The 17,088-nt window shown below is 47.8% G+C and overlaps 1 long non-coding RNA gene across 1 annotated transcript; it reads right to left on the bottom strand.

Annotated features, from left to right (window-relative positions):
- Positions 1-386: 386 nt before the first annotated feature.
- On the bottom strand, positions 387-9,252 carry LOC139041698 (uncharacterized). Its single transcript, XR_011497377.1, has 3 exons — positions 9,124-9,252; positions 3,284-3,413; positions 387-2,686 (listed from the first exon to the last, which is right to left on the bottom strand). It is a non-coding gene; the product is annotated as an uncharacterized lncRNA (long non-coding RNA).
- Positions 9,253-17,088: the final 7,836 nt, after the last annotated feature.

The raw sequence follows: 17,088 nt of genomic DNA, 5'->3' as shown, positions 1-17,088 counted from the left end.
CATCAGGAGGCCCAGCAGCCCCCCAAGGGCACCGCTTCTTTTACCCCCTCGCCCACACGGGACACACATGGCTGCCAATGATGAGAGTCAAGGTGAGCAGGGGTCACCTTGACACAGAGCAACACAGAGCACCTTGGTTCCCACCCTCATCCTGCAGGTCCAGGTGTGAATGCCAGCTCACAGCTCCCCTGCCCAGGCGAAGTCTCCCGGATCAGATCAGGGGTTTCACGGATGTGATAGTCATTTGTCTTACCTCTGCAGTTTCCGAAGAACAAGACTGTGAGAAGACTGTCTCTGAGGCCGCCCAGCCTGATGCCAACTCTTGACTCTCAGTTATCACGCTAAGAGAGAAGACCATTCAAGGAGCCACATTGTACCATGGAAATTCTACATCAGTAAGAACTGGGCTGAAAGTGACAGAAAAGAATCTCAACTAATGTTTGCTTAAACACACAGGGGTTTATTTTTCACACAGTAGAAGTCCAGGAACTCAGGCCCAAGCTGGTGCTGCTGCCCAGAGGTGCATCCTCAGGGTGCTGGCTTCCAACCACGCTTGGTGCCTTGTGGTTGCCATAGAGATGCTGCTCCTCCTCGCCTCCCACCCACAGGACAGGCAGAAAGAAGAAGAAGGCGGGAAGGAGGAAGGGGCAGAACCTGTAACAGGAAGCAATGGCTTCCTCCCAAATTCCCAGCTGACATCCTCTCACATCTCCTTGGCCCCAGCTCTATCACATAGCCCCCATTAGCTGCAAGAGAATCTGGGAAAGTGAGTGACCCAGCTAGGCACAGAGCTGCTCCAAACAACATGGGATTGTTTTCATAAGGAAGAAGGAAAGAGTGGATAGTAACTGGGTAGATAATCAGCAGTTTCTCTCACCTAGAAAATCATTTTTCAAACCCACCAGGCCTCACAGAATCTTAGGCAGCCCGCTCCGTGTGCACAGGCCTCTTCCCAGTGAGCCAAGCTCCCTCGCCAGGCCGCAGCCTCTGCCCCCCAGACCTGCCAAACCAACGCAGGTCTCTGTCCTCAGCACAGCCCCCATTCCCTCCATAGCGTCAGCCTTTAGGGAAACCACCAAGGAATTTATATCCCAGGCCTCATTTTTAGAGCTTCAGCGAGGGCTTGAGTTTTACAACTGGAGTCTGGAAAGAATGCTCAAGAGCACAGCAATTTTCTGACTGAGTGGGGGCCACCGTTCCCTCCCACTGCTTCCCAGGTTTGCTCGGTTTTCTGGTTTTGCCAGCCAGATGCTGGCCCCTAAGCCATGCTTCAAAGACACAGTGGCTGCCATGACCTAGATATTTCTTGGAGCATCTTGGAGCTTTTCTGCAGAGTCGACGTTAACCTCGTCTCATCAAGGCTGTCTTAGTAGTGAAATCTCACATCGATGTAAACTATTATGAACTTAATAAAAAATAATAATTTAAAAAAAAGCTGTCTGAGTAAGTAGTGTGCTCCTTGATATAGGAGACAGCCAAGAGGCCGACGACCACTTCTGAATGGCGGCAGAGTGCGCGTGCCTCAGAGCAGGGCTGGACGTGCCTTCTGACTCCAAAGTCAATGATTTGGATCTTTGTGGTTTGCTTCAGTTTCCCTCTTAAAACAGCATCAAGCAGAAGTCGTGGGGCTCCCAACAAAGGGAAGGATGAGTCACAGAGCTGAAAAATTGGGTTAAGGGAAGTTTGGTGGTAAACTTGTCTTGCAGTTGGCTGGGATGAACTTCTAGATGTTTCTCCTGGGCACCAATTTAGAAGTCTTTTTAAAAACCTCCTGAGAAGAGGTGCCTTGCAGCAACTTCAATGATGGTGATAGGGAGGGAGCTGGGGTGCCTCTCGAGGATTCCCCAAACCAGCTCAGCTTTCGGAAGTTACGGGTTGAAGGCACAGGAAAACATAGCCACTATTGTTAATTATAAAACTAACAACATAAGTCCAACCTCTCCCCTCCTTCGGGGGCAGCATCTGGGAATAGGGAGAGAAAACATTATTGAAGGCAAAAGAACACAGCCCTAGTGTGAAATTAAAATTGTAATCCTCGGGTTTTGGAGCCTAAAAGTTCTGTGAGGAAGGTACACAAACTCCTAACATGCTCGAAATATAGTCCTTCTCATGTGCTTCCAGATCCTAGTGTGCTCTAAATCAAATCAAACCTGCTTCTACATAAGTGAGTCTGAAATCACAGGGAATATTTGGCAAAGGTAGATAAATATAACTTTTTGCTACTGGAGGAATATTTCGAAAATAACAACCCACATGTGGTGGAATGATTACAAAAATGGCCTCAATTATTCACTACTCCCCTATGCACAGCCTTTATCATGTGACTCTGCAGCTCCTCCTATCAAGAGGTGGAGTCTATTTCTCCACCCCAGAATCTGGGCCAGGGCCTTTGGCCAATGGAATGTGGCAGAAGCGATGGTGTATCAATTTCCAATCTAGACCTCAAGAGACCTTGCTCATTTCCACTCTCTTTCAGGACATTACCACTGCCCTGCACACAAGGCCAGGCTAGCCTGTTAGAGGATAGGAGATCTCACGGACAAGAGCCGATTTGCTCCAGTCAAGGCCATCCTAGATCAGCCTCCAGCCAGCCTACCTCCAAACACGTGAGAAGAACCAGCCGAGCTCGGCAGAGCTGCCCGCCTGCCCCAGAGCTGACGTCGCAAGCGTGAAGTCCGTGCAGGAGCTGAAGAAACCAGAGACTTTTGGACAATAATAAATGCTTGTTGTTCTAAGGCGGGGTCAGCAAACTTAGTCCATAAAGGGCCAGATAGTATATATTTTAGGCTTTATAGGCTCCATATGGTCTCTGTGGCATATTCTTTTTTGTTTTTTAAACACTTCAAAAATATAAAACCGTTCTTAGCTTGTGAGTCCTACAAAAACACCCTGTGAGCCAGCTTTGGCCGATGGGCCAGAGTTTGCCAACTCTCATTTTAAGCCACCGAGCTTTGGGATGGCTTGTCACATGGTGAGAGCTAACCAGTTATACCACACAGTTTCTGTTTGCTCTTGTGTCTTGTCCCCTTGTAGACAGACACTAACCCATAATGGTCATTGCCTCCAGGACAAAGAAGTTGGCTGCTATTGGAACCAAAAAGGCCTTTGATCAACTTTGAGTCTCAAAGCTGATTTTCTCATTTCCTTTAATAAAACAATAGCCTGAAAGCCAGTCTTTATGACAAGAAAGACTTTCAAATTCAGGGATTAACGGCCAAGATTATGGGATTTCAGAGGAGAGTGCCAGCGTGTGATCCCGAAAAGTCGGATAAGACAGTCTCACCTCAGTGGAAACTACTGCTGGAGCAGAAAGAGCTGTCATCTTGCAGAAGCCAGCAAGGAGCCAGGGTCTGCCCGTTCCTCTGTGAGCATGAAGTCATGCAAACCCAACCCTCTACGCCTCCAGACACCACCTATGGAGATAGAAAGAAAAGAAAGAGGAAATAAGAAAGACCAAGCATTTGTCCGAGAGATGCCTACAGAGAATGAACAGACCGTTTAAATCACTGGATTAGACGAGTTTACTAGATTAGACGAAATTTAATTTTGCTTTGCAACTCAGTGGGTTGGTAACTTAAAAGGAATATAGATCAGTTTTAGGAAACAATATATGTCTGTTATGAGTTGAATTATGTCCCCAAAAAGATATATTGGAATCCTAACCCCGAGTCCTGTGAATGTGACCTTATTTGGAAATTGGGTCTTTGCAGATGTAATCAAATTAAGATAAGGTCATTAGGGTGGGCCCTAATCCAATATGAGTGGTGTTCTTACGACAAGAGGAGAAGATATACATACAGGAGAAGAAGGCCTGTGACGGGCAGGCAGAGACTGAAATTATGCACCTTCAAACCGAGGAAGGCCAATGATTGCTGACCACGCCAGAAGCTAAGAGAAAGGTGTGGAACAGATTCCCCCCAGGGCCCGGGGAAGGCCTGGGGCCAAGCACGGCCCTGCTGACACCTTTATGTCAGACTTCCAGGCCCCAGATCTCTGAGCGAATACATTTCTCTTGTTTTAACCACCTAGTTTCCCACTTTGCTACAGCAGTGGTAGGAAACTAACATAAAGTCTGTTTCTTTTTAAAGAAAGTAACTGCATCTCCTAATTAATATCTGTAAGTATTTCAACACTGGTTTTCTTAAGTCCCACTTCTGAAATTCAAAGTAGTCCTTGAGGGTGCCCCAAAGCTGCCAGCTGGAGTACTGCCCTCCCCACAGAGTGGATCAAGATGAATGTGCAGACTCAGGCAGAGGGCGTCGTAGTCTCCGGAGACTTCTGTTTGGTTTAGGTTTTGGTTTTCAGGGGAAAAGGCTCATAAAATAGGGGGGTTTTCCAAGAAGCGTTTACCTTTTCAGGGCTCTAACTTTGGTGTGCATTAAAATCATCGAGAGAACAAACACTTCTGAACCCCATTCTCAGAGATTCTGAATCGCTAGTCTAGAGAATGAAATCCAAGAAGCTGAATCTTTACCAAGCACCTTCTAGCGATTCCAGTGAAGCAAATAGAAAAATCCTTTCCGGGAAGCAGCCATGGAGGGGCCCCAAATTCAAAGTTGGCAGGAAGCGCCCGCTCACACCCTGCCCACTGGGGAAGCTGTCCCAGGGCAGGGACTGGCTAAATCGGCGGAGCTGGGGCACAGTGGTGCTTCTCGCCCCGGGCCTTCCTCGGGGAGGTGATGAGCAGGGATGAAGCAGCCTCACCCCTGCCCCTCTCTCACTCTTCCCAAAGTAGGACCCTGGGCAAGACTCTGGGAGAAAGGCGCCCCCTGGTGGCCATGTTTAGTTTTCCAGCTACCTAGCAAGTGGCATCCAGCCAGCAGCTAAACGCCCTCCAGGTAAATGGATGGCACTATATCACTAGCGCAGGGCAATGGAGCAGCTTATTGTGATCTTGACTCATATGGCCGTATATATGAAAGCAGAACATCCACAGGAAACGGCAACCGCATTTTATGGGTCTTAAATTTCATGCCAGAAGAGAAAATCACTACAGGGCTCTAAAAAGCTGAAGCCAGGGTCCTATTTTTTCAAACCCATTTCAGAAAAAAAGCAAGATAAAACTATAGAACACAGGGTTGAGCTGGGGAGGAGTCAAGCCGTTTGCGAAAACAATTTCTTACGTGATTTTAAGAGGGAAAAAATTTGAGCAACATAAATCAAAAGAAATTCAGAATTTTTAAATGCATTTGATTTTTAAAAGCAGCCAATCTCTATTAAAATAAATTGTGTTTTCTCCTTCCTACTCCATCCCACTGATTAAATTACAAAATAGTAAAACAATGAAGCTCAGAATTCAGCCCCTGTGCCCCAGCTCCTATCATTTGCGAGCATCTGTGTATTTGTGATAAAATCAGCCCATCATTTCACTGAACAGCTCCTCTGTGTCAGGCCCTCCACATGGGTCATCTCTAACCATCCAAACAACCCTGTAAGGTAGAGGTTACTAGTCACACTTTCCGGATGAACAGCTGACAGTCAGAGGAGTACGATAAGCTCACTAGCTCTAAGAGAAGAAGCCCGGATTAGGACTCGGGGTTTCCTGACTCCAGAACTCAGGGACGATCTTCTCTGCTGCTCACTTCCCTGAAGAACTCGGAAGGTGTCTTGAACCTCCCTTCTCCACAATAAAAATACTGCCTGGAACGGGGATTAACGTTAAATGGGCATGAGGTATTTCACTGGGGTAATGAAAATGTGCTAAAGCTGGATTGTGGTGATGGTTGTAGAACTCAGTAAACTTACTCCAAATCATTGAATTGTACACTCAAAAATGGGCAAAGTTTATGATATGTACGTTATCCCTCAATAAAGGACATAAAAATACAATGTAAAAAAAGAGTAATATTTTGAAACCAAAAATATAATAACAATAATCTGACATAACAGTCTAAGGGAAATAGATTTGTTTCCCCATAAACTTGGGAATAAAATTAAGGGGAAAATCAATGGCGAGCTAATTGCCTGCATCAGAGCAGGCCTGGGGCTTTATCAGGAAGAGAGACTTTGGCACTTCAGCCTCCCTCTGCGGCTGAATTCCTCTCCTCAGTGATAACCACTTTCCCACCATATGGGAAATATGTGGCTCCTTATTTTTCCCTTCCTACCAAAACCTGTTTGCTGCCCTTGTGTTTATACTAATGTGTAAATGACTGATTTACTCTTAAAAGGCCTCCCTTCCGAAGGAAATACGTAATTTTAAAACTCCAAATATTCAATCATCCCCTCTCTGCTGCAGAACACAAGAGAACATTCTGCTTGGATGTCCAAGTTACTTCAAAGTCAAGAAGCCAAATCTAAACCCATCACTGTCATATCTCCAGCTGCCCCACTGGTCAGGGTGCCTCCCCACTCTGCCTTGTCTAATTCTGCGTCTCAGCCACGATTCTCTGGCCCCTGCTCCATCTGCTGACATAGGTCTCAGCCACTCATAAAGTCCTCCCACTCTAAGGACTTCTGGGGAGCCCCAGGGATCATATCCTATCAGTTCTTGGATCATTTGCAGCTGTCAGATGGCCATCTGCCATTTTTATCTTCTGCTGCTGCTGCAGCCCCTCCATCAGACAGACCCCGTCCTTGGGACACAAGCACCATTTTGCTATGACTGTCACTCCCAACGTGCTGTCCCTTTGCCAGCCAGTGCTCTGCTCCTGATGGACACTACCCGGGACCTCCGTGGGCACCTGGAGGGCAGGAGCTGTGGTGTTCTGGGCTGAAGCAGGTGAGTTCTTCCTCCCCTCGCACGTGCTACACTGTTAGGAAGGTCCCAGATCAGTCTTGTCTTCTCCCCACACGCCAAGTAAGGCAATGCAGAATTAAATCCAGCAATGTTATCTGAACAAGATCTTCTCCCAGCAAGGACTACCCAACACACTGCCTTCCTTTAATAAATAGAAATATCACCAAAAGGCCATTTTTAATCTTGGTGGACAAACCATCCAAGCACTTTGCAGTATGTTACCCAGAGCAACGTCCCGCCGGAGCTGGCTTTACAGCTCAACCTGCCCAGGTCTGTCTCCCTCCAGTGAAGCCTCAAATTACCCCGCTGCCAGAGGCCGGAGAAATCAACCCGACGTTGCTTTAGGTACCGAGCCAGGCAGAGATCAGCACAGCAGAGGACGCTGCAAAGCTCCTGACCAGCGGGGTGTTGTCTAGGAAGGCGAGAGCAAAGCTGCAAGGGTCTGCCCCAAAGACAGCAGACAACGGGGTCGATTCAAAAGGAATCCAGTGTACTAGCGGCCGGGAAGTTGCACCCCTCGGTGCTCCCAATGTGTTTGGGGGTTTGCCTTTGGTTTTCTCTCCCCTGACTTTAATCCTGGGCAACTCTCCGAGTCTTGCTTTTTCAGTAGATTATTCTTCTAGCAACACTTTAAAAAATCAGCCTCACTTTTTCCTTTGTCAAAGGAAGCAACAAGGTCTGGTGCACTTAGTCTCCCGGGGCTCTAGAGGCTGGCGGGGTCGTCGCGCCCTGCCCGGGGCCTCCGAGGCCGCGCCCACCACGCTGCTCCCAGGCATGCTTTCATCCCGGGCTTCCCGGTCCCCGTTCTGCACCCTATTAATCGCTCCTTTCTGTGCGGACAGCGTTTGCCACGTATTTTCTAAACAGCCTCATGCTTTAGTTTCAGCTACTATTTGGGGAAGGAAACCAGGTGAGGTCTTTGGGATGACCCGCCACGTCTTAGGAAATGGAAAGAAAGCGTGACCCCCACGCAGTGCGGTTTAGCCAGGATCCCCCCATCGGGACAGCGGGTCACACAGCTGAACCCGGTGCACTTCCCGGCCCGGACGTTCGAAGCCGACAGCCGCGACCCGAGGCGCGCGGGGCAGCGCAGACGCCGGCCGCCCGCGAGGAGGCCTGGAGCCGCCCGGCCGCGGTCCCGTCCTTGCAGACGGCGACGGTCCACCCGCGGAGGTCAGAGCAGACAGGAAACATAAGGGAACCGGAAGTGACCGCTAAGCTAGGGGGGTGGATTCTAGAAAACCAGGAGTTTGGAAAAATGAAGGCGGGTCGGAGGAGGCTTCTGGAAGAGGTGAGAGTTGAGCTGGGGCTTGAATGAGCACGATTAAAAGGGGCGGCGGGGAACGGAAAGCATTTTCTTTAGGCAGCGGGTGAGCAATTATGGAAGGGAGGAAGGAAGAGGGGGATAGAATCAGTCAGGGGCCAGGAAGGGAAAAGCGAGCTCGCGAGCAGGGCGGGATAAGCGCGCATCTGCACAGGGGACGGCGGGGCGGGCGAGGTCTCCTCGGGCGGCCACAGGGGGGCGCTCTGGAGGGGCCGCCTGCAGCACTGGGCCTGCGAAAGGGCGGCAGCTGCGCCCAACAGAGAGCCCGCAGGGAAGGCCCAGGCTGATCAGCTGCCACCAGGTTCCAACCTTGTGCTACCACCTGGTACTGGCTAAGACCAAGCAGGCATCGGAGAACCCGCTGCTGACTCCATAGGCGAGCAGCAGACGCCTGCGTGGAGAAGGGCAGAGAGGGGATCTGGAGAGGCCACGGGGAGACAGCCAGCAGACAAACCCCCGGAGGCGGTGGCCCAAAGTCCTGTGGCAGCTCAGGTCGGACACGGAGGGCATTCAGGCTAAATGCAGTAGAGGAGGCCCCCTGAACAGGTAAACTGCCGGGGGTCCTCTAGTCTCCCGAGTTTCTGCTGAAGTATTTCAAGTGAGCCCCCAAAACTCCAGACACTTGCTAACATATCAGCCATGTTTTTTTTATTTCCCTCGTCTGAAACGATCCTGTACCCTTTCTCTATCGTCTGCGCCTCGGGGAGTTTCCTGCGAACTTGTCTCGTTTGTCACTGTTCCCCCAGCACGGAGAACAGTGCCTGCTGGGGTCCCCACCTGCTGAAATCTAGGCAGGGATCCCTCACGGAGGAAAACAAAACACACAAGCCCAAGACACAAGTTGTGCTAAAAGCAACCTCCGGTCTATGAAGGAGCTGAGGAGCAGGGCAAGACGTGGGAAGGAGAAAGGGGAAAACTTTCCTGTCACGTGTTCTGCCGTGCTCACAGCTGATGGCCACAAAGTATGAGAGTTAGAGCTCTATGCCACCTCCCAAGAGCTTTCTCTGCCCTCACTTAATGGAGAGCTGGAGAGCTGCCCATCTGGGGGCCCGAGCATCACCTTCGAGAGCCGCCCATCCTGGGGCCTGGGCATCGCCTTCGTGGCCCGTCTTCTCTGCGGAAGCACCTGGGGCAGTTACAGAACTCAGAGGCCTTTCCGGTTGGAGGGTCCCCAGCCATACATGGATTTATGCTGCACCCAGTTCCTGGTGGAGGAAGGTCTGTTCTGACATCAAACAGTCCGTCAGCATCTCTGTTCCAGAAACTGCTGGCATGATGAGTGGGCTGCACAAAGGTAGCGGGTAAGGCTGAGCTCATCCCTAATTATACGGATTTACGATTAGGCAGCAAGTTTATTTTGGAACACTGCAATAACAAGACGCACAGCCCGGCGAGGATGAGGGGGCGGAGTTCTAGCTTGGCCTTTAGAATATAATGGCTTGTCATTGCCATGGAAACCAGCTCCCTGGGAGTTCGCAGGCACCTTATTCTATAATTATAAGAGATCTGATAAGGGCTGGTGGGGGGGGGGGGACGTTGGGGTGTGTGTGTGTGTTGTGTGTTTTCTTTATAAATTGTATTCCAAGGCGGAAAATAGAAGAACCTGGAGAACAAAGGCTGTTATTAGCCACCATCTGCTAAGAGGCGGCTGCACTTCAGCTGCCTGGAGAGGCTGTTCCTGCAAGCTCTGCAGACGTGCCCGGAGGGCCAGGGGTGTCACGGGACTGGCGCAGGGATGGGAGGCTGTGGCGGCAGACGAGGTGGGGGCGTGGCTTCAGGCCCCAATGGTTCTTGAGATGGACTAACACACCGTCTGAGGGCAGGCTGCTCGTGGCCCGCACTCCAGGGGAATCTGCAGGGTCTCCTCCTTTCCTCTTCCCACCCACCCTCGTTCCTAGATTTCCAGGCCAGGTGGAATCATAGCCGTCCCAACCACGGGACTTGGGCTTGAGCAAATTTCTTCAGCTTTCTGAATCTCCCTTCTTCTGCAGTTAAAGATCACTATGGGACTAAACGAAGTAATGAAGACGAAGGGAAAGTTTGGCAAACTTCACGTTTGTTGCACACACTGGACTTTCTAAAGAACTGAATCAAACTTGCTTTGGGAGAAAATCACCCTTCATTTAAAAGTCGAACCCCCTATTTTCCAACTGAATGATTTTGTCAGCAATTCCACAGTACCTATGAGAACAGGAATGCCCTGTTATAACAATAATAATAAAAATACCTTCCATTTATGTATCATTTTATAGCTTAAAAGTGTTTTCACCATATTTGATTGTGGTTGTATGTTGCCCTAATGGAGTGAGCACTCTGCCTGATTCCTTTAAAAGGAAGCCGGGCAGTTTGGAAAGCTTCTTTTCTAAAAGGCCGTTCCTCTTAAAATTGGGTCGTGCTCATTAAAAGCTGAAGCCCAGCAGCATCGAGAATGGCTGTGTATGTTAAGGGCTCTGAGTCAATAAAATCACCGGGAGCTGTTTTCTAAAGCTATTCAAACTCTAAAGCGTTCATCCAATTGCCCGCTAAAAGCAGGAAATGAGGGAGAATAGAGAACGCTTTGTTCTATCCATGACCCTGGTCAGCCTGTTGTCCCCAATTAATACTCTTTAAAAAACAGAGACCTATTTTGGGGGAAATATCACTATTACATTGTTCCTCTACTATGTACAACTCCCGTGGATGGCCTGTCACTTCTCAAAGCAGGAGGAGACCGCTGTGCTCGTTGCCCAGCCATCAGTTAGGATTACATATGGTTGGTTCCAAGTAACAGAATCCCAAATGAACAGTAGCTAAAATGAAATGACGATGTATCTATCTCTCAACTAAAGCTCCAGAGGTAGACCCCTCAGGGCTGCTCACCGAGTCCTCAGGGCCCCAGCTCACCACTCTGCCATCTCCATGGCCTGGCCTCACCCTCACAGTCCCCCAGGGCTGCTAGAGCACTGGCTCTCACAGCCACATTCTAGAAAGCTAGATGGAGAAGGGACAAGGAACAGGGAGATAGAAAGTGCAAGCTGCCTGCCTTTTAGAGAAGGTTCTAGAATCTTCCATACAACAGTTCTGGTCACATCCCATCAGCCAGAACTTAGTCATACGACCAACAAGGGATGGTGGAAAATGAAGTCTTTATGCTGGGCAACCAGGTTCCCGGGTGAAGGTCAGGGGTTCTAGAAGCAGGGATGGTGCACAGTAGGAGACAACCAGCAGTTTCCACCCATGTCTTTCACACCTTGACTCTGTTTCCACATCCTTTTTTCCAGGTGACACACTTGAGGTCATCCTCAACTACAGGGAGCCAGGAAGTTTCCGTACATCCTAAGCTGACCTGAGGCCCTTGTGCTAAGTTACCCAACAAACGCCATCTGTGCTCGTGGATGCACAGCCGCACCATGCGAGTGAAGGAGTGGTTGGAGCTTCAGTCCTCCCCTCTGGAGCTCAGCTTCTTCTATGGTTCTCCTCTTAATTTCTCCTAAGAAGACACCACACCCTCAGAGCCCATGGCTGACAACAGTCAGAAAACCGACCCAACCTGGCCTAAGCCAAAACAGGGACTTAGGAGAAAGATGGTGGGTTATCTCATAGATGTCTAAGACAGGAGAATGTGTCCGGGCCTCCAGGGGACTAGAATCACGCCCTGCAAAGCTGTGCAGGCTCTCATTCTCTCTCTGCCTGTGTATCTTTCTTGCTGATGGCCTGCTTTTTCCACGGAGGGGACAATGGAGCTGCCAACAGATTCTGAGCTTCCCATCTGACAGCTTCAGCCACTTAAGAGAGAGAGCAAGCAGATGTTCTCTCTGCTTCAAAGTCAGGAAACACCCAGAAAGAGATTCATTGGCCCAGCTTAGGCGCTGACCCTAGGATAATCAGATGTGTCCAGGTGGGCAGGGCCAGCAGAACCACCATGTGGGAGGGCAGGAGAAGGGCAGCTCCTGCAAACAGGCCAGACAGGGTAAACCAATAGGTATCCATGGCAACAGTCATTCTCCAAGTTCCAATGATTGATTTTCACAACAGGTCAAAATTCTCTGGGAAACAGCCACAGAGCCATTATCACTGAGTGCCCACTCACGTGGCTCTGCCCACCTGGCTTCCAGAGCCCCAAGGCACCCTTGACCTGCTCATGTCCCCTGAAGAAATAGGCTCTCTGCCACAGCTCCAAGGGCAGACATGCGAGCCCTTCAGGCCTCGCCCGGGTAAGGGCGCACCTCCACATCAGCAGGACATCAAACACCCAGGAAGGTATCAGACTAGATTATTTTGTCCCCCGCCATAAAGTCTAAAACAGACACAGGAAAGAGGCCACTAGAAAAGTGAGCCCAAATACAGTCTCATCCTCGCAGAAGTAGTCCCTGGGCACGAACACATCTCAGGATGAGTAAGAAACCCTCTGCATTTCCACACCACTCACCAACTAAGAATCATGGAAAGTAGGTCAAATTAATCACTCATGAAAATTTTAAAAAATGTATTCCCTGCCAGGAAAGATTGAGCCAGTGGCTACTGTCCCGATGTATTGCATTAAATGGCCAGCCGAAGGCACGCTGGCCAGGATCGTTCCAGAGCTTTCTCAGCCTCTTCTGTACACTTAGGATCTGATCTCCCATCGTTTTTCTTCAGCTCTTCTCAAGAGCAAAAAAACAAAAAGCCTAAACATATCAATTCAGCCACAAGCATTCATTATGAAGCCATTTTCATAGCTGTGGCTAGAATGTCCCGCTTTCCCGTAAGTGGCTCCCTGTAGAAGAACCTTGCTGCCATTCCTCGCAGCCACCTCACTGACCACAGAGTGGCCGGAGAGAGAGAGGCCACTGCGCAGGCGCTCACTAGGCACTCGGGGACTCGGAGCCGCGCAGGCCACCTCCCCAGGCCGCGCTGGTGGGCCTCGGGAGCCACGCTAAGGCCTCCTTCTCCTTCACTGAGAGGGTCATGGCACTTAGCATGGAGGAAATAACACTGAGAGAAGTTCAGGGTTCAAGCCACAGCTCCACCACTTGCTCTGAAACCTGAAGTCGTGTAACCTTTCTCATCCCTGCTGACGGCCAAAATAGAATCATACCTAACTGGAGGGCTCAATGTGGGTATAGGAAAGTATTTTGAAATTGTAGGTTTTTAGCTGCAGCTAAAATGAAGTGTGTTGAATTCTCTGGCATCGTAAACACAGGCATTGAAGACACGGCTGTTGAAATGAACAAATGCACACAAGTAGACCTATGCAAAGAGACGAAAGCTTTCATGGGCTTTCCAGTTGCTCAAGAGAGAAAAACTGCAGCTTGCCCATCAGAAACAGGGCCGGGGCAGACCCCAACTCCGTCTTCTTTGTTCTCGTTCTGGAGAAGCTGCCTCATTGAGCTTCTGCAAGGGTCCAGCTCTCTCCATTTATGAATTACACGAGCATTTTTTTGTTTAAAAAAAATGAACGCATGATACTAAAAATCCCTTTTTCACTTTGGGTCAGTGCTCCCTACTCCTAACATAAGTTCTCAAAATAAAAATCCATTTCACTTCAACTTTTTTTTTTTTTTAAGATTGGCACCTGAGCTAACAACTGTTGCCAATCTTTTTTTCTTTTCTGCCTTTTTCTCCCCAAACCTCCCCAGTGTATAGTTGTCTATTTTAGTTGTGGGTCCCTCTAGTTGTGGCATGTGGGACACGGCCTCAACGTGGCCTGATGAGCAGTGCCATGTCTGCACCCAGGATCCGAACCGGCGAAACCCTGGGCCGCCGAAGTGGAGCGTGTGAACTTAACCACTCGGCCACAGGGCCGGCCCTGCACTTCAATTTTTAAAAATCTGTTTTATCTGCCTGGTCTCTGGCCTTTGAAACCAACCTGACTTATCTTTGAGCCAAGGACACACAGCACACAGGCTGGCTGCAGACACCCCCATTCACCTACGGTAAACACTCTGAACTTCACCTCTTCGTCCTTCACCTACTTTCTCCCCAGAATCTCATCTCTACCTGTTAGTGGTCTCCTGGTTCATCAATTCCAACTTCGATCTTGCCGCTGGACTTTGAGACTTGCTTATTCAGAAAACATTTATGGAGTGCCTGCTGTGTACCAGGCTGTTTGTTCACAGTGAATGAAGTCATCGAAAGCCCCTGGCCCCTGCTCATAGTGTTGTTGACTCCTGATTCCTCATGTTAGAATCTTGGTTTTATCTAATAGGTTCTGACTCATCTGGACCTGGCACAGTTTAGCCCCTTGGGCCTCAAATGTCAATTCCATCATCAAGAAAAAGAGAATCTGAAAATAAATGCCACATGGAATTTCCTAGAACTCATAAATTTCCTAGAACTCAGACTCAATAAATCCCAATAAACTATAATGGGGCACAAAAAATATAGGCATTTCAGTTCCCACAGGCTCCTTCCATGGACTCTTGCTAGAAAATGGTCAAGATAACCTCAGCTCCTTTCGGTCTTCTCCTCTAGACCAACACACCGGGCTGGTCTCTTCCTCTACAATTATCTTGCATGTGTCCATTACGTCCCAAAGGACTGTTCTCTCTCTGGAACCATTTAGAAGTTTAGGGAAGAGAAAGAAAACGAAGTACCTTCCTTAACACAGGAATTTCAAGTAATTGAAACACCAAATTGACTTGTGTTAAATTTCTGGCAATTTTGATGCTCTATTTCTGTCCCTGAACAATAGTTTGGCGTTAAAAAAATAAAGAGCTGTATTTCCAGTACCAGTTTGAAAATTAGCTACTAAGTGGTGGATTTTGTTGGTTTACTTTTTCATATACTTTAAAATGTTTTTAGTTTGGCACGATGTAGAGTTTAAAAAGAGTAGCAGAACTTTCAAGTTAAGTTGGAGGCCAGCTAATGCCTCTGGATCTAAATGTCACAGAAGCAGCACTTACAATAGCAAAAAGAGGCAAATTTGCAATAATACTGGAAACAAAGGAAATTAATAATCTGACGTTCTCCAGGCTAAATTTATACCAACCAAAGCATAGATGAAGTCCTGGAACAGAAGAGCAGAGAAAGGAAGTAGAAAGGGATTTATGGACCCCTCATTTAGTAACCCAGCAAGGGCTCCTTCTGTTCCCCACAACCTGATGCCAATCAATTGCAAGATGAGTGGTAGTTGAGAAAGGGGTTTATTCCATTAGCTCGCAAAACCAGAAGATGGTGGACTCATGTCCCAAAGACCATCTTAAGCAAGCACAAAATCTTGAAGCAGTTATATGGTTATATGGGGATGAGGGGAGAATAGGGAGGGGGTCAGGCTATCCATTCTCCAGACTTCTCGTCTTCCGTTCTGCCTGCAGGGTCCAACATTATTTCCTTCCTTAACAATGGGTTTCGGTCTCAGGTGGCCTCCTCATTGCTTTTGGTTCCTGAAAAATAACTCATTCCAATGTCAGCAAAGTTTCATGTCAGATTTGAGACCCTACTGAAACATGTTAAAACATGTCCCTGTGGGCTTTGTACAACTATACGTGGTTACATTAGACGTTAACGACCAGCAACAATTTCACTGCAAACCTCTGTGTCAGAGACATTAGGCCTTTGCCGGCCGTAACTCTGGTAGCCGCCCTCCTACTGTAATGAAACCACTTTCTGAGATGACTGTTGTTTGTTCCATACCATAGGAGTCATTGCCTCCCAGGTATTTCTCTCTCCTCCTGAGTACATGATAGAATTGCACTTCCCCAATCTCTTAAGATTAGATATAGCCATATGACTTGCTTTGGCCTGAGAAAAGTGATGTTGTCACTTCTGGATGGAAGCCCTAACACCCAGGGCCCAATTAACCACACTTCTTTTGCCTCTGCTACAATGACTGGAAGCTCTCCAGATAGTGGCTGCTCCAACAGCCTGGATCCTGGAAGGATCCTAAAGGGATCCTGGAATGCCGTGATGGGCATTCAGCAGGAGTGAGAAACAACCCATTGTGTTCAGGCATTGAGAGCTGGGGGGTGTTTGTTACTGCAGCATGACCTAGCCACAGCTGACTTCTATTCAAATATCCTAAACTAGGGTTGCCAGATATTCCTTACAAACATCAGACCCCCACAGTGGAGGCAAGGGTGAAAAACATGCATCTCATTTTTTAAGAAATCAGAAGTATTTACGTTTTATCATATTTGCATTTTTTAAAACTTTTCTTTTAACTATAATTACTATATAGAGTTAGGGTTAGCACATTTTTCTGTAAAGGACCAGAGAGTAAATATCTTAGCCTTTGTAGGCCATATGGTCTTTGTTGCAAGTACTCAACCCTGCTATCATAGCACAGAAACAGTGATAGACAATATATAAGTGAACGCCCATGGCTGTGTTTCAATAAAACTTTATTTACAAAATTGGAGAGTGGGCCACACTTGGCCCACATGCCATCGCTTGCCAACCCCTGATAGAGAGCATTGAAGAAGGAACAGAATCAACCTTATACTGACTTCCTCTGCCACTCAGCTTCATTTATTGACTTACACATTGTTCATTACACTGGAAACTCTTTCTACAACTGCATTCCGAACAGGAATCAAAGCCTGAGGGTGAATTAATTTCAACAATTTTAGAGCTTCTATTAATTAAAGAACTGTGTTGGCTCCACAGGGAGATAAATGGTATAGTTAAAAGTAAGAACTTCATCATAAAGGGAATTAGAAAGGAGGTCTTTTTTTCCAAAGTGAGAGCCATTAAACTTTTTTATTTCATCATGGTTGGATATTTACTACAAGAAATGTGGCCTGAACTGAGGCTGCAGATATCCTATATACGAAGTTATCCAAAGGACACATTTCTCTAAGTACCTTGCATAAATATTTAATGCTTTTTACAAAATTTTCAACTAAATATACTGGAAAACAATTGCTTGTATAATGCCAATATAACCCCTTTCTAAAAAAGCAAATATTTTAATCAAAGACTTAAATTTTCTCAGAATGGAAGAAAGGGCCAATTTATTTTGTATTCTGAGCAGTGAATATTATGACTACAGAAATAAGTGAATAAAATAGAGACAGGGTTCTGGAACTGTTGGCTACTGTAGTAGCGTGTGTTATTGACTCAGAGT

This window comes from Equus asinus, chromosome 23 (assembly GCF_041296235.1).
Source record: "Equus asinus isolate D_3611 breed Donkey chromosome 23, EquAss-T2T_v2, whole genome shotgun sequence".
Lineage (NCBI taxonomy): Eukaryota > Metazoa > Chordata > Mammalia > Perissodactyla > Equidae > Equus > Equus asinus.
This window is presented reverse-complemented; position numbering and strand designations above follow the sequence as displayed.